Source organism: Microcebus murinus, chromosome 1 (genome assembly GCF_040939455.1).
Source record: "Microcebus murinus isolate Inina chromosome 1, M.murinus_Inina_mat1.0, whole genome shotgun sequence".
Classification (NCBI taxonomy): Eukaryota; Metazoa; Chordata; class Mammalia; order Primates; family Cheirogaleidae; genus Microcebus; species Microcebus murinus.
The window spans coordinates 123,151,129-123,167,928 of NC_134104.1; the positions used below are offsets into that span (position 1 = coordinate 123,151,129).

Consider the following 16,800-nt stretch of genomic DNA (forward strand, 5'->3'; position numbering starts at 1 on the left):
AGACTCAAAAAATGTCACATAAAGAAAGTGAAACTTTAAATCTCATAGCACCCAACAATGCCGTGGCACACAATGGGCACCTAAAAATGTTTGACAAATGTCAGACCAATTCCAAAAGGTTTCTGTTGAGCTAAGTGCCAGCCATTTTGCTGTCACTGTCACTTCAAAGGGGACCTACTGTAAACAAGACAATTTAAAAATAATGCTCATTACGAAAGTAACGCATGTCCACAGTAAGAAATCTAAAATGCTCATAAATCATTCATCTTAGTATCCCAAAGATAATCATTCTAGCCTTTCTTCTATTTAGAAACATAATTTGAGTGTTTTAAACAAAACTGAGATCATCATTTGTACTGTTTAAGCTGTTTTCAAAGAATATTAACCTTTCCTTATAGAATTAAATATTCATTGAGAAAATTAATTTAAGGCTTTGTAATATTCTATTGTATAAGTATACTAGAACAATGGTACTCAAAAAGCGTAGTTGCAAACAGTTTGTTTCCAGGACACACAGCAAAGTAGAAGTACAGAAATTAAGAGGCAGTTTGATTAGTGGACTCCTCTGGTTGAACACGATATAGAACAGATCAGGCCTATCAAACTTGTGTGATGAATCGCACGTGGCTTAAGCTTCTTAACAGTCACATGCAGTGAAACCACATTATGTGCAATATTTGTTGACCGTAACTCAAAAGTGTATAAAATCCAGAATCCATTTGTTTCATGCAAGATTTTAATTTAGCTAATCTTACAGGATAAATTGTTGGAACTGGCTATTAATGAAAGACATGATAAATTTTGAAAATCCTATGTCATTTATTTCATTTTGAATAAAAGTTAATTCTCAACATGAAGCAGGAAAAAAAGTTAAAAATTAATATGATTATTTCTTTTGTGATTTGGCTATTTCTCCCTAGCCTTAATAATTAGAAAAGCACTGTAAAACATATTGATTATGTACCAAAGTGTCAATAATGCAGTAATACAAACTGAATGGTTGAAATTATGGTTTACTTAAGCTTGCTTTACACCTTTATACATTGTGAATTTTTAAAAATCAGCACGTATTCTTTACATAACTACTATTATGTAAATAAAACTATTTTCATTCAAAAAATTTTTTGAAACAGCTTTTTGAGATACAATTCACACACCATAAATTCACTGTTTGATTTTTCTTTTGAGACAGGGTCTGTCGCTCCAGGTAGAATGTAGTGGCATCATCATAGTTCACTGCGAGCTCAAATGATCCTCTTCCCTCAGCCTCCTGAGTAGCTAGGACTTGAGTACCAGGCATGTGCCACAATGCTTGGCTAATTTTTCTATTTTTAGGGAGATGACATCTCGCTCTTGCTCAGGCTGGTCTTGAACTACTGAGTTTGGGCAATCCTTCTGCCTTGGCCTCCCACAGTGCTAGGATTACAGGCAGGAGCCATAACACCCAGCAAATTTACTCTCTTCAAGTGTACAGTTCAGTGGCGTTTAGTATGTTCAGAGTGATGCAACTACCACCACTATTTTTACACTTTCATCACCACAATAAGAACCCCTGTTAGCATTCATTCCCCATTACAGCTCATACCTGGCAGCCACTAATTGACCTCCTATCACTAGGGATTTGTCAACACTGGTCATATTGCCAAATAATATTCTATAGTATGGGTATTTCAATTTTGTTTATCCATCATTCATCAAATGATGGACACTGGTGTGGTTTCTAATTTTTGGCCATTAGGAATAATATAGATATGAACATGTACATACAAGTTCTTGTTTGAACATATGTTTTCATTTCTCTTAGGTATATACCTAGTGACAAAAACATTTTTAAAGATACCTCTATTTTGAAATTGCTTTCTTTATTCCTCCTACTTGTTTTTGTATTTCCAATTAGTGAGAGCCTTTGTACTCTACACAGGATACTTGTCCCTTGGATATTTATATGGTTTACCTTCATCTCCTTCAAATCTGTGTCCAAATGTCACCTCTCCAATAAGGCCTACTCTAACCATCTTGTTTTAAATTGTAACCACCCTCCTCATTCTACACTTCCCATTACCTTATCCTGCTCTTCTTGCCCCATAGCTCCTTTCCTATTCTAATGTGCAATTTATTATTCATCTAACTCTACTAAAATACCAGAGAGAGGTAGTTTGTTTAGCTCGCGAATATCTCTGGAGCCCACAAGAGTGCCTGACACAAAACAAAGGCTCAATACATATTTGAGTGAATGAATGATATAGCAATGCCATGGGCAATTCTGATGTCTACTTCAAACTTGATGCTCTCTCCCAAATAGGGTTTTGGCAAACCTTCTGGAAAAACACCATTAATTCATGCTCTGAAGAATAGCAAAAATGAACCACAAATAACACCAAGGTTAGAGAAACCTTTATTGTTACAAAAAGAAATTTCTTGCAGTCAACTGATATGTTCCTATTAGTGAGTATAGAGACAGCTAAAAACACAGTCCTGAAAGTTGGTGTGCTTATTTGATTCTGGATTTCACACCTGGGATGACACAGGCAGCCAACTAAGATTTGTTAACCCCAGCAAGCATTTACCCTATCTTTTGAATCATTTGCAGTAAATGATATTGCTGAAAGAAATCTGGGTAGCATCTCTGAGGACTCACCAAAAAGTGTACAAATATAGGTGTACAAATAATATTTTCCCTTATATAACTGAATATTGAAACAATGGAAGAAAAAGAAATACAGAAAAAGGAGAATGGCTGATATTGAAGAATGAAGGTCTGTATACCTTGTCCATAATTTCAGATATCAGAATAACTAATTCTGTACCAAGGGCCTATCTTGGGAAAACTGAAAAAAAAAAGAAAATATGTTTGAGCAGAGATTGGCTGATACCATTAAGGGTCTTTAAAATTAAAATGAAAGGCAGAGAAAAATAATAAAGATTTTAAAATGACAACCAATAAAGAATTTAGAGCATGACCAAGAAGGAATAAAGATCTCTAATAAATCCATAAGGTAGAAATAAAAGCAAAATAATCTTATAATTAAAAAAACAAATTCAAGAAATTACAACCACGAGTAAGATGTGCAACGCTTGGGGGATGGACACGCCTGAAGCTCTTACTCGAGGGCGGAGGGGGTACAGGCAACATACGTAACCTTAACACTTGTACCCCCATAATACGCTAAAAAAAAAAGCACTAAAAAATGATCTCATAGGTATCACTAATTTGGAGGATATGTAACTCAAACAGATCTTTTAGGAGAGAAATTAAAACAAGTTTACATCAAGAAGGCTTATCCACACCTCTTGAGGACCCATAAACTTAGGGGTGATGAAAACATCATACTTTGGAGAGTTCTTAGGTTAGAATGGACAAAAGGAGAAAGGGAGAGAAGACACAATACATTAATATAAAAGTAAACTATCAACCACTTGACTTGTTAGAAGAAATATTGTATTCCTGATGCAGATTAAAATGCTGACAGAAAACATCAGGATTAAAAAAGTAATACTTCAATTCTCTGCACATTAGTAGTTCCCTATGGCCTATCTCTCAGCACACCTCATAACTTTCTCTGTCTCTAATATTTTAGGAAGTAACAAGTGACATTGCTACTCTGTGTGCATCCAACAAAAGACTAGTAAAACGAAAGTCTTCTCTATGGAAGAAAATTGCTCCTCTACCTGAAAAGCTTGCCTTCAATCATGTTATAATTACGTAGGGTTATATTTGAGAAGTAAGGAAGGGAGGAGACAACCACATAAGTAGCCAAGTCAACTCTAGAAATAATGAGATAATTCAATGCTATTATCAGTGTTCGTACAGCCTCAAAATGGAAATCAGGATAATGCTTTTCCATTTTAAACACTCGTTAACAACAGAAAATTGAGAAGGCAAGGTTATTCTAATCTAAAAATTTATGACATATCCTAAAATTAGGCAACAACTTTTGAGTACTCATCATGTTAGTGACTGGGGTAGGCATTTATCTCATTTTGTGCCCATAACAACACTGTGGTACAGGTATGATGATTTATTCTCATTTTATTGACAATAAAACCAGAGTTAAAGAAATTAATCACTTGCCCAAGGTCACACAGCTGGTTAAGTGGCTGGACCAGGCCCTGGACCAACCTGCTGAACTTCATACTCTATGTACTTACCCTAAAATTTAATATTTCCCCTCTACTTTAGAAAACCAAAATAAATCCATTCTGATCATGTATTAATAATTACAGACTTGTTATTTGAGAACACATTCTTGGAATAATTTAGAACTATTTCCAATTATCTTCACCTGGAAAAATGAGTAGGTACTTGTTAGAAATAACTTTGAAACTCACAATTTCAAGCAGTGAAACAAACTACCATCCGTATTCAATACAGGACAAAAGAAATAAAAGAAAAGGGAAGTCTCTAAAGCTGAAATACTCTACTATCTATAAATAAACTTATAAAGTGTTTCCATCTATAGATAACCCTTAAATTTTTTTAACAAAGTATTCACACCAAACATAATGACAAAAATTTGTTACTAATCGATATTTCAGGATATACTTTAAGGAGAGTTCAACAATTATTTAACTAACACTGAGCTTTTAAAATAACTAAATTAATTAGATCTGAGACTGGGATCTATTTCCCAGCAGTATAGTATTAACCCCTCCAAATTTTCAAGTAAATCTATTTTACATTCTCAGTAAAACCTCAACTACTTTTTAGTCAAGTCACTTCATCCAATAAATGGCAATTGGTCTTTCAGACCATGAGGATACTTCTAGACACACAAATAACTCACTAAAGGAGATAATGGCAATGCACAGAAAATGCACAAAAATAGAATAAGAATATTCTGTACCAATACATCATTCAAAGTGACAGCTGGAACAATTTCAAGGGAATCACTGGAAAATGAGTGAAAGGGTCCTTCAGGTACAGTAGTCAAGTGACAATTCAATCTCAGAAAAGTTCAGAATACCTCACTGGAGCACTGATTACAGAGCTGCTATCCCACATACTATACAATTTTTTAATGATTAGTACAACCAGCTACATTAACATTAAAGTAATTTTAATACTCAAACAATCATCAAGGTAAGGGAGGTGCATTTTCAAAATTACTTATGGCAGAAGATGGACTAGCAATAACTGCCATTTACCAGCTGCATGACTTTGAACAAAAGTTTCTGAATTTCTCTGAACCACAGTTCATCTATAAAATAGGGAGAGCAACTGTCCCAAAGGTATGTGGTGAGGACTAAATAAGATAACCTGAATAAAGAAAGGAGTTAGCAAGGTACCTAAGAACACATACTCGGAAATATCAACTACAATCATGATAATTACTATATTTTAAATCTACTGTCCTAGATACACAACAGTTATTTGGGTATTTTTATTATCTCTTATCATCAAGAATCTACTAGCACCTGTACCTTTTAAGGCATTTTAGAGGGCAAAGTTAACATTACTTGATTCTCTCTAAATATTTTATTAGTTTCAGTTTTTCTACTATTCATTGTATATCATCTAGAATTTCTACCTTCAGAAATACAGAGTTTTAGCAAATTAATCAATTTTTACTTAACCATTCAAAAATAATAATACCAATATATCATATTTCTCAAACTGTGCTCATACCTGAGCACATGATTTTATTATTGCTGTTGTCATTATTATTCTATCCTTACAATTTATCTTTACCATAAATGGGGTTTTTGTTGTTTCTGTTTTGTTTTGAGACAGGGTCTCACTCTGTCACCCAGACTAAAGTGCAGTGGTGTCATCCATCATAGCTCACTGCAACCTCAAACTCCTGGGCTCAAACAATCCTCCTGACTCAGCCTCCTAAGTAGCTGGGATTACAAGGAATGAGCCACCATGCTCAGCTAGTTTTTCTATTTTTTTTTTTTTTTTTTGCAGAGACAGGGTCTCGCTTTTGCTCAGGCTGTTCTCAAACTCCTAGCCTTAAGCAATCCTTCTGCCTTGGTCTCCTAACATGCTAGGATTACTGTCATGAGCCACCAAGCCCAGCCGTAAATGGGTTTTTTGTTTTATTTTTTTTTTTAATTTCAGCATGTTACGCGGGTACAAATGTTTAAGTTGCATATATTGCCTTTGTTCCACCCGAGTCTGAGCTTCAAGCATTCCATGAATGGTTTTTAAAAAATAAAAATATATAAGATAGACCAAGATAATCATGATAGATGAAATTTTTCGAAATTATCTTAAGTCAACTATAACCCAATACTTAAGCGTCTCTTTAGTTCAACTTTATTCCTTAAAAATACTATTACAAGTCAATCTTCTTTACTATAATTTCAATACCCCCCTTAGATATTTGAAATTCAATTATTAGAATTATTTCTTTACATGTATCCAAGTAATATTTTTAAATTTATTTTTGATGCCTGTAAATGAAATATGGTTTGAGAAATTTTAGGTGGGAAAACTTTACCCCACAAAATAAATTTAATCTCCAGTTAATAATATTTTCTCAGTACAAATTTCTTCAATAAGCTCTAAGAGTGGTTCAAAAATCATTGCTTATAGGAAAAAACTCTTAAGCAACCATTAATTCCCATTACTCATGAAAAATCTGTAGAATTTCTAGTATCAAGAGGCTCAAATATCAAGAAATAGGTAAGAGTCATTTATAGGCACATGTTATAAATAACAATAAACTGTCCAAGTAAAAAATGTGTAAACTGTTGAATGAGACCTCGGTAGCAGCTGTATCGTCACCATCTGCTATTCTGCCAGTTGTTTAAAGGGTATTAGAATCAGCAATTTATCTGCTCAACTATCATTAATTTGATCTCCTTCATTGCTGCAATAGTGTCCCATATTTCAAATTCTCAAAGACCCACACTTCTTTTCAATGAAGAAAAACTCAAATTTGTGTTGAGTTTCAATGCAAGCTAAATTGCATTGAAAGCATCTCCAATTTTTGCAAGCCTGCTTCACTTGTTTTCTTTCCATATCCTAATATTACACCAGCACCAGAACTTTTTTGCAACTTCTGTTTGTTCTTTTGATAGAACTGTACTAATGGTTAAAAAGTCAAATTCAGGGCAACACAGGCATTTTGGCTAGATTCACCTTTTTCAATGAATTCCACTGCTTCATGCTTTCAAACAACACAGTATTTTTGCATGCTCTAATTTATTACTGGCAGTAATACTAGCAATCCATTTAAGATAATTTATGGATAAAATAAAAATGATCTTTTAGAAGATACATAATTTTGACACAAAAACCACAAGATTTGAGAGTCCACTGAGCAGAAGCCTACATCAAACTGACATTAAGAACAAAAGCAGGATGAAGGGACTCAACAACACAGACACCCATGCAGATTACAGCCTGGTTATAAGCAAAGGAATTTGCACACACAGCAAAATTAAGTACATGTTCACGGCTTGTGTTAAGTAAAAACTCAGACAGAACACTCACTTAGCCAGGGATGAATGAGTACACTCAGAAAAAATAATACACTAGTGGATGAAGGAACTAGCGTTAATCAAGGCTAATTGCCCGTTCAAAGCATGAATTTTGCAATGACCAACAGAAAGTAATTTTTACACAAACATGACAACTTGCAGAGAGCAAGTAAGATAATTTTCCCACTTTGAATCTGTAAAGCGTAAGAACAAAATTTACTTTCATCATTAGCTCTGCTCTCAAGTAATGAATTAAAAATATGAGTTTGTCTTGAAATGCATCATAAAATAAGATGGATTGATCGATGTAAAGATGGACAGATCTGTGATAAAGTACAGTAAAATGTTAATGTAAAAATCTTGGCAGTGGACATGTGGTGTAAAGTTTTTTCAACTTGGCTGTAGGTGAAAATTTTATAATATGCTTGGCAAGATTGTGAGTCTGCCTTTCTTTTCTGATCAAACTCTCCTACAACTGAAACATTGTTTACCTGTTAGCTTACAAAACCACACCTAAAAATGTAGTAAACATTCACATCATAGGAACTAACGTATGAAAGTAATACTTCTTCAAATGGCTATATATTACTGAAAGTGCAAGGTAAGAACCACCATTGTTAAGGCAAAGGCTAACCCTAATAACTAAAGAAAGAATCCTTTATGCTGGCTTCTTAAAGATCTAGTTTTATTTGTAACTGGATTCAAAATCTGAGTAAATCATATCAATAGGTCAGTTTCAAATAAAAGGTAAAAAATATAAATGGCTAACAGAACATTAATTTTTATCAAGATTAAAAAGCTGTTACACAACTAAATTGTTTTAGATAGAATGTGCTGTGTATGGGAGAAACTGTCATATAAACTTTAACCCTTTTTAATTTTAGCTTCATTGTAACATGAGACTCAAGTACATAAAAGTATTTCCTTCTAAATGAACAAATTAGTATGTGTAATGTGTATGATACCAGCAGGAACCTTAAAACAGTCATAAATAGATCACAAAGTAAGGTTTCAGTACATTCCATTTTAGGCTTCCTTAACTTGAAGAACCTGATATCCCCAAAGTTAAATGTTGTTAGAGAATCAGAAAGCCAGTGGCAATATCAAACTTCAGCTGACAATTATATCTCCAAATAATTACCAAGAAGTTATAATAGTCACGTGTTCGCATTGTCTGCCACATCAAAAATTAACTTTAAAATACTTCCACTACAACTAGGTTAGGTGAAATTATCTGAGATCGCTCATTTAAAAAATTTGATTCTTTCAGTCAGAAACTGGATATATATTCACGAAATAAAAGGGCAAGAGAAATTCAAAGGCAACCCCTAAATCTGAAGAAGCACTTAATGGGAGGAGGAAGTGAACATACACACCATAGCGGTTAACCTTCTCTATTCAACAACAGAAATCAAGTATTGAAAGAGACCTACCTCTTCTATTTTCATCATATGTTTGCTAATTTTATCTGAGGGAATAGTTCTTATTTCTGAAAAAAAAATAGACCTTTATCTGTTATTAAAAAAATTAACATTTTTTCCTATGAAGATATATTATTGTGATTCTTCCTTTTTCAAAATTTAAAAATGCCTTGTAATATTCACCTAAAAGTTTTTTCAGAAATGTGTTCTTAATTCTTGAAATCATTGGTATTGATCATTTACATATTTTTATATAGTTTGTACACATTACTATAACTTTCTAGACCTAATTTGTTTCATTTTATCTTTGAAGCATAATTTGGCTTATGCAAGAACAAAGTGTACTAGTTCAATAAATTCTTCTTCAGCTTACAAAACAGGCATTTAATAATCTTGGTCTATTATGGTAAAGAGATTTCCAGCAGCTCTGTTTTAACTTGTTCTTCCTATCATTATAGTAAATATATAATGGGGGACTAAATTTCCCAAGCCTATAACAAACACAAATAGAAGAAAGTTTTACAGTAAGCATCTTAATATTCAAACACTGTTCTCTTTATACTTTCAGAAGACAAGGAGTTTAAGTTGCTACAATTTCCCTTTCACCCAATACAAAAAAGCAGTAACACAGGTTTCTCATTTCTTTCTTTCTGAAATGTCCCTATTATTCATAGTATTAATACTTTACAGTTTAGAGAACACTTCCAAATTACCCTGAAAAAGGAAAGTTCCACTTTTAATATTAAACCTAGCAGCTCTAAGGTTTGCGGGGAAAAATGGTTTATCTGCTCTAAGATTTGATAAACATTTAAAGTATATTCTACATCTTGACTAGAAGTTTGAGGGAAAGAAACCTTATAGCATTAGATGACTAAGGAATACAATATAAGTCAGAAAATCATGTATAAGAGTTTAAATGTTAGTATAATTAGTAGAGAATTCATGAAATATTAGAGAAAGTCTATTATAAAATATTAGAAAAAGTCTCCTACATTCATAACCTTATCAATCCTTCCATTAACTTCTGGCAACTTGAGTTGACAAAATCAGAGCACTAAAATAATTTAGATTGCTTTAGGGGTTTTGTTTTCTGTTAACCAAAAAAATCAAACACTAGTCAACTGCAAACAGATATTACCACTGGGCATGTGCTAAATATATGAACACTGCTTAGGCAGTGGTTCTACTTTTAAGGGCAGCTTAAGAGTGCTGCAACTATAAAATCCTACTGATTTTTGACCTTGTTTTGAGAGATCACTCTTCGAGTAGTCCATAAAAATACAAGTAAAACTCAAATATGCAGGCTGTTAAATAAAGTTGAGTATCTGAAATGAACTACTAGCAAGTTGAATGCTTATTTTTATTGACCAAACCACAATTAAATGTACCTTTGCATACGTAACTGTATCTTAAATTAGCAAAGATGATCGTAACCATGTTGGCTTAAGGTACTTGCTACAAAGATATCCCTAAATCTGTGGTCCTCAACCCCTACCCAGTCTTTGGCCTGTTAGGGACAGGCCACAGAGCTCTGTACCCCATATCCTCCACCACGGAAAAACTGTCTTCCATGAAACTTAGGAAGGGGGCAGTGCACAGCAGGAAGTGAGCGGGGTGAGCAAGGGAAGCTTCATCTGAATTTAAAGCAGTGCTCCCCTCCCCATCGCTCACATCACTGCCCCAGCTCTGCCTCCATCCCCCCACCCCACCTGTCAGTGGAAAAATTGTCTTTGGCACTGGTCCCTGGTGCCAAAAAGGTTGGGGACCACTGCCCTAAATCAATGACTCCTGAAGGGGTTTCCACGATTAAAAATGACTCCCTATAACAAGAGATGTTATCAATTGGCATATGCTGCGCATGTGAACACTGCTGAAGTAGAAAAATGTGTTAAAAACCACTGATGAAAATTTTGAACTATAGTGATGGTTAGGGTAGGATGTCACCCCATCTGAGGTACTATGATTGGGAGCACTACTAGCATTTAGTGGATTGGGCTAGATACCCCTCAAGGTACAAGACAGCCACATGGAATGAAGAACCAACCTCAACATATGACTTTCAAATGTCCAAGTGGTAAATCACATAGATAAAAGCCTATTTACAATGAAGTAATCCCAGAATCTAATTCAACTTTATGTATACATCAAAGTACATTTCATAGGGTTTAATATAGACAGATTTTCCAAGAATGGAACACTAATGCAAATTAAGAGATTATACTCCATAATATGCTGAAATTTAAAAAATGGAAAAAATAAATAAAAAGAGATTATACTTTACCTTGTTCATTTCCGAAAACAAGGCTAATGACAATCCCACTTGTGGTATTTGAGTCACCAATATGACAAACCTGTGCCCATCAACATTTCTATCAAAAACAAACTGGTTCCACGTAAAGGTAACAAGCCTCTGACAACTTCATTGTGCATTTTGGTATAATCACACTTAAGTATTTACATATTAAAAGGCATATAGTCAGTTCTTCTATAATGCTCTTCTGATAATGTGAGTTTATGTCAACAGGATTGATGTATTACTGAACAATTTGGATATGATACAAATTCCACATTTGTTGATGTGTGATTTTGTCCCCAACACACACTAGGTGAATGTAGAAAACTGTACCCCACTAAACTTAGCCACACAGGAATTCACAAAACACATCCCCCCAACAAACAAGTGGTCAATGAACCGCACACATTCACATATATGTTGTTACAATTTTCCATTCCACTTCATAACGTTCCCCTTTTCGCTACTCACAAGCTGCAACTCCTTCCAATGCTCCTTGCCACAAGCAAATGTTTTCAAGGCAAGATGTCATAATTATTATAGTATTTAACATGTACAAAACAATGCTCGTTTTTAAGCTATCTTTTTTTTAAAAAAATGTGTCATGATAATTGCTTTCTCTTGAGAACTTTTTCTTTTGCATAGGCCTCAACTTTTTGTCAAAACCTGGGCATGTTGTGCAGGACAGCAGAGTGAGGTGAATAATTTTTATGATTGGAAATGGGCATGCCTTTTGTTTGCGGCCTTTAGTGCAGGGTTTGTCCTAATCTAGTTAGGACTGGGCTGTTTTATGATGTGTTGTTGCTATGGTTATCCTCAGTGTACCATAGGTTTCATACATGTACACAAGTTTGTGTCTATGGTGGGGGATGGTTACTAGAGCAATGTCAGTCTGATTTTTTGTGCTGTGCTTTGCATAATCTTATACCTTTCCTAGTAGTATTCTGTGGTTACTTGTTATTTGCAGCTTTTTAGCTTGGTGGCAAGCAGTAAGGGGATACAGTCTCTTATTCTGATTAAAGTTCAGTCTAAGTATACACTATGTTGCTGGATCTCCGTAGTGTGGCCTTCTGGGTTCTCCTGACCCTCCCCAGGCTGTAGTTTTGAAGTCAGGGACCCATCTCCAGGCAAAAGATTCTTTCCCCCTTCTTTGTCCACCGCCAGCCCAATGAATGTTCACCAATAGGGCAGCAGAGATTTCCCCTCACCCCCAAACCAAAGCTTTCATTCCACAGAAAAGACAGAGAAAGAATCAGTTTCGTGATTCTAGTGAAAGCTCTACTGCTGTTCCCCTTCTCTAGGTCTGGACAACAGATACTCCCCAGGGTTCTTTCCAATCTTTTCTAGGAATAGACACTGTGAGGTTTCTGGATAAAGGGCTTGCACCATAGAGCCCTTAACCTCCATCAATTTGTCAGCTATTATAACTGAATTCTACTAGTCCAGTTATGTCTGATGAAGATTAACTGAATTCATGTCTTCTCTGTCTCTCTGCAAGAACTTTCTCTAAATTTTTTGGACAGTGGTTTTAGTCTGTGGCCTCAGCTCTTCAGTAGGTTTCAAAAAAGTCATGAATTTGAAGTTAGTCTAGTTCTTTTTTGTTATAAAAGTGAGAGCAAAGCTTATTTTTGTCCAAGGCCAAAGCAAGAAGGTGATTATACTATTTATAAACTATTTCGGGATAGTAAAGAAGGTGTTACAAATTATTTGGTATAAAAGGGGAGCCTTTGTTGGGTCTGATAATGTTGAAAAACACTGACTCAAAGGATCTCTTTCAGAACAACTACCCTTTAACCACTGCCAAACATTACGGAGAACATTTAGGCCAAAATCTATCAGTAGCAAACAAATTTGTAGTGCAGTATATCTGCACAGCCTTGTTTCTATTTTTCTGAGTTTAAGGATCTTAATCAGAGAAGCAGGGGAAAGGTATGTGTAACGGACACCTCAAATTCACCTGTGTAAATAGAACTGGTTGAGGAATGGAGCCAAATTACTTAACATAAACCTTTTTATTTCAACTCTAACTTAGTATCTACAGAGAACCAGAGTCCACTATTAATCTTTTTACAAATGTAATAATGTCAGTTTGTTACAGCCCACTCAGGCAACCAGCTTCTACTTATCTGTGGATAAAGTTACATTCTTACAAATAACTCATGCTTTCCATGATTCCATAACTGTTTTTCACTGATGACACTCATATTTTACCCATTTTAGCTTTTAAGTATTTTATTAGTTTGCAACTAAGCTTGTTAACACTGTATGATGTTCATATATTTTAAACTATTTATTACCACCACTTTAGAAAAAAAGAAACATCATTGCCTCTCGGTAGAATACAAATGCTGATAATTTCCATGAACTGGACTGCAGCCTTAAGGTTCTTTACATTCTTATTTCTTAGTAACCGACTGACTCCCCTTTTCCTCCCTTAATAAATTCTACTTCCTGTTTTCAATCAAGGAATATAATGTAATATTTCCTACACAAGGACTTATGTTTCCTGAGTGCACTGTGATATTAATAGCACAAACCAAGTTTGACATACAGCCACTTAAACATTGTTTCACACTACATTTAAAATGTTAACAAGATTTTATGCGATATGCTAAATTAAGCCAAACAATAATGCACTTTCCAGAAACCAAGGAATTGTGACATCAAGTCTTTTTAGGATACCGAATTTCTGACAAGTAGTTTCTATAAATTTCCTTTCTGTTTTTAAGGCAAGTCCTATTTCATACTCCCATAGACTCATAGAGTACTGGTAATAACCTACAAAACCACTGTAATTTCCCCAAATCTTGCAGACAATACTTTCAAACCTACATATCTATAAAGTCCATAAACTGAGAAATACAGTAAGAAAGACAATCACTAAGGGCAGGTCTTGAAGAACTATCCCGAAATTTTACTTTTCTTACAAGAGGTTCAAAATAAGTCTAGAGTGTAAAGCCCTTCCCAGAGGACACAAAAGCATCACGTACAGACCCTCCTTTTTGAGGGGAATCAGGAAGAGAGAAATAATTATTTTGAGAGACCACCACCACATTGGGGGAAATTCTTACTTTTTTCCCCCCTAAGAAGTTGATAAAAGAAATAATCAAAAGACAAGAGTGGTTAACTGGACAACCTACAGTAAGGTGACAATTTAAGGGAAGGAACTTTTCTTAAGTATAGCTAAATCTCAAATACGCGATTAACAGCCAGCCACTTCACTGAGCTTCTAAGTCTTATTTCACCCACTCCAAAGGCCACATTCAGAAGTAAAACTGCAGCAGCCCGAGGAAAGACCACTGTGAATAAACTACCTTGCAGGAAGGAAAAATCCTGGGGGAAAACTTGATTTCGGAAAAAGGAAAGGACTGAAGAGACAACGTGGGCGCTCCTCATTTCCTAACAAAACGAACAAAGCTAAGCAAAGAAAGCTGGAGTCAACGCAAGACGTGCAGGGAAGGAAGGTCGCTGACCCAAGGAAACAAGAGTTACCAGCATCCAACAGAGAGGGTGCTCAGATTAGGAGGCTGGAAGGGAATCCCGAGGGCGGAGCCCACAGGGGAATGAGGGGTGTGTGAAGTAAGGATGTGTGCTGAGGGAAGAGGGAAAGCACAGTGGGTAGAAAACTAGAAGACCCGGTAAAAAAAAAGAGGGGTGGGGCTGAACCGAGCAACGCCCCGGGCGAATGTCACTCAGAGTTTGGGTGGGGGGGTCCAACGGAAGGAACCAGACCAGCGGCATGGGGGAAGGGTAATCTGCTTCCCTTAGTAGCTGCAGGCTGTGGCAGCCAAAACATCATCCCTACTTTTTCATAGCCTGAGCCCCCCCCAAGTCGCTGCAGCATGGGGAGAGGGTAAGGTAGAGCCCCAAAGTCCAGGGCTTGGAGTCAGCTTTACCTTCGCGGGGGACTGGAAAGGCTCCAGCCCTAGCTCCTCCCGCCGCCGGCTCAGCGTCCACAGTGGGATGAGGTGCCCTCCGGCCTCCTCACCCTCACCACTTCCCCTTTCCCCCGCCGGGGCCCTGTAGCTCCGCTGCCGCGGGTTCCTGGTGCTGCCGCGGTGCTGCCTCCCCGCCCCCTCCGCCTCCTCCCTCTGCCTCTCAGAGGCTCACTCTGGAGGCCGCCATCTTCGCTCAGGCTTTGAGCGACCGCGCTCCAACACGCCTGCGTCGCCACCGCCCAGGTTGTCACGAGACCCAGTCAGCTGATTTCAATTCTTCCGCCTTCTGCCCCGCCCTCTCCGTCCTATTCGTTCCCTTTCCGCTTAATTCTGCGTTCCGCAGCCCAGCTGTTACACATGCGCAGACTGAGAGGCCGGCCGTGGGACCTGGAGTCCACGCAGCGCGTGAGAGGGCCCGCCCCTCCGCTCGTGCTAAGGACACGCCCCTGGGCGCGCTCGCGGGAAGGGCCACGCCCCTCGGTTGATGTTACGCGGACCACGGGGGAGCTGCGTGGGGTCGGTGCTCTTAATTCCCCGGAAATCCTGTTTTAAAGCATCACCCCAGTTTAGCTTTTGACTTCAAATGCCCTGGAGCGTCCGCGAGGCATTCTGGAGCCTCAGTCTGTTCCCTGGTTTGGCTAGATTGGGAACCAGCAGGTTCACTTGCTGTTGAAACTCCCAGAACGACATCTGAGCTGGGTGTAAATTATGGGTCTTTGCTGATGAGAGTGCTGGAAAGACGATACTGATGGCTCCCGTTGATTGTCTGCTGATCAGGTGTCTAGAGGTTTACTGAAAGTTACTCACTGAGTCTTAAACTCTCTGTGATAGGAATTATCCTGGTTTTGCGGACAGATTGTGGCCCAGCCCCATGGTAGTGGATTTGGTGTTTGAATTCAGGCAATTTGACTACAGTATCTGTGTCCTCTGGATACTATCCCCTTCTGGGAGCTGGGGGAGAGGAATCAGGGTAGTGAAAAGGGGATATTGTGACTAAACAAGGCTTTAGTTGGGAATTATGTGTTTTCTGTGGGCAGTAATTTAATTAAGGAAGGTCAGTGTTCATTCCCAGACTTGAATGTAAAGACCACGGTTTAAAAATTAGTGATTCTGCCGCAAACTTTGCAAGATAGTGTAGGGTGACTTGCACGGATACGTTTTTATGAGGGTTAAAGGTCTCTGGTAAGGAGTTTAATATTCACTCCGCCTGGCAATCCTGAAATTGTGATTTCTTGGAGTCTCCTTTAGCGCGTGGTTTGTTTTATAGATGGCGATTGCAGGATGAAACAATGTAGAAAATAGTTTTTACAAATTTGCTTGACTCTATTGACCCTTTGCCCTACCTTAGGACGGATTTTAAAAGACTATTGGTATTTATCCTTGGAGTAGACTTTCCTGTACTGCAGCAGTGAGATAAGGTGCATGTAAAGGGAGGAACCAGGAATAGCTGGGTGTGGGAAGACAGGACCTGAAATAGAGTAGGAAGGCAGGAGAAAAAAAAAAAAGAAAGAAACAGGAAGGCTGAGTTAAGGGGCCTCGTTGGCTTTTCCCATGGAAACAGAAACCTGTGTATATGTGGCATGTTACAAAGCCTTCCAATAATCCCAGATGTAGATGTGGAGTGTATTATTTCAATGTTATAGAAGAAGCAGACCCAGAGAATCCAGGAGACTTGCTCAAGTGACCCAACTGCCAAAGGTTGAGCGAAGATTTAGTCACA

General features: G+C 37.2%; 1 protein-coding gene across 1 annotated transcript in view; it reads right to left on the reverse strand.

The window, feature by feature from the left end:
* Positions 1–15,301, reverse strand: part of DNAJC13 (DnaJ heat shock protein family (Hsp40) member C13) — a 122,133-nt gene extending 106,832 nt beyond the window's left edge. Inside the window, exon 1 of the mRNA XM_012766876.2 lies at positions 15,039–15,301. The gene's annotated coding sequence lies outside the window, so the exon portion shown is untranslated. The remainder of the gene's footprint in view (positions 1–15,038) is intronic.
* Positions 15,302–16,800: the final 1,499 nt, after the last annotated feature.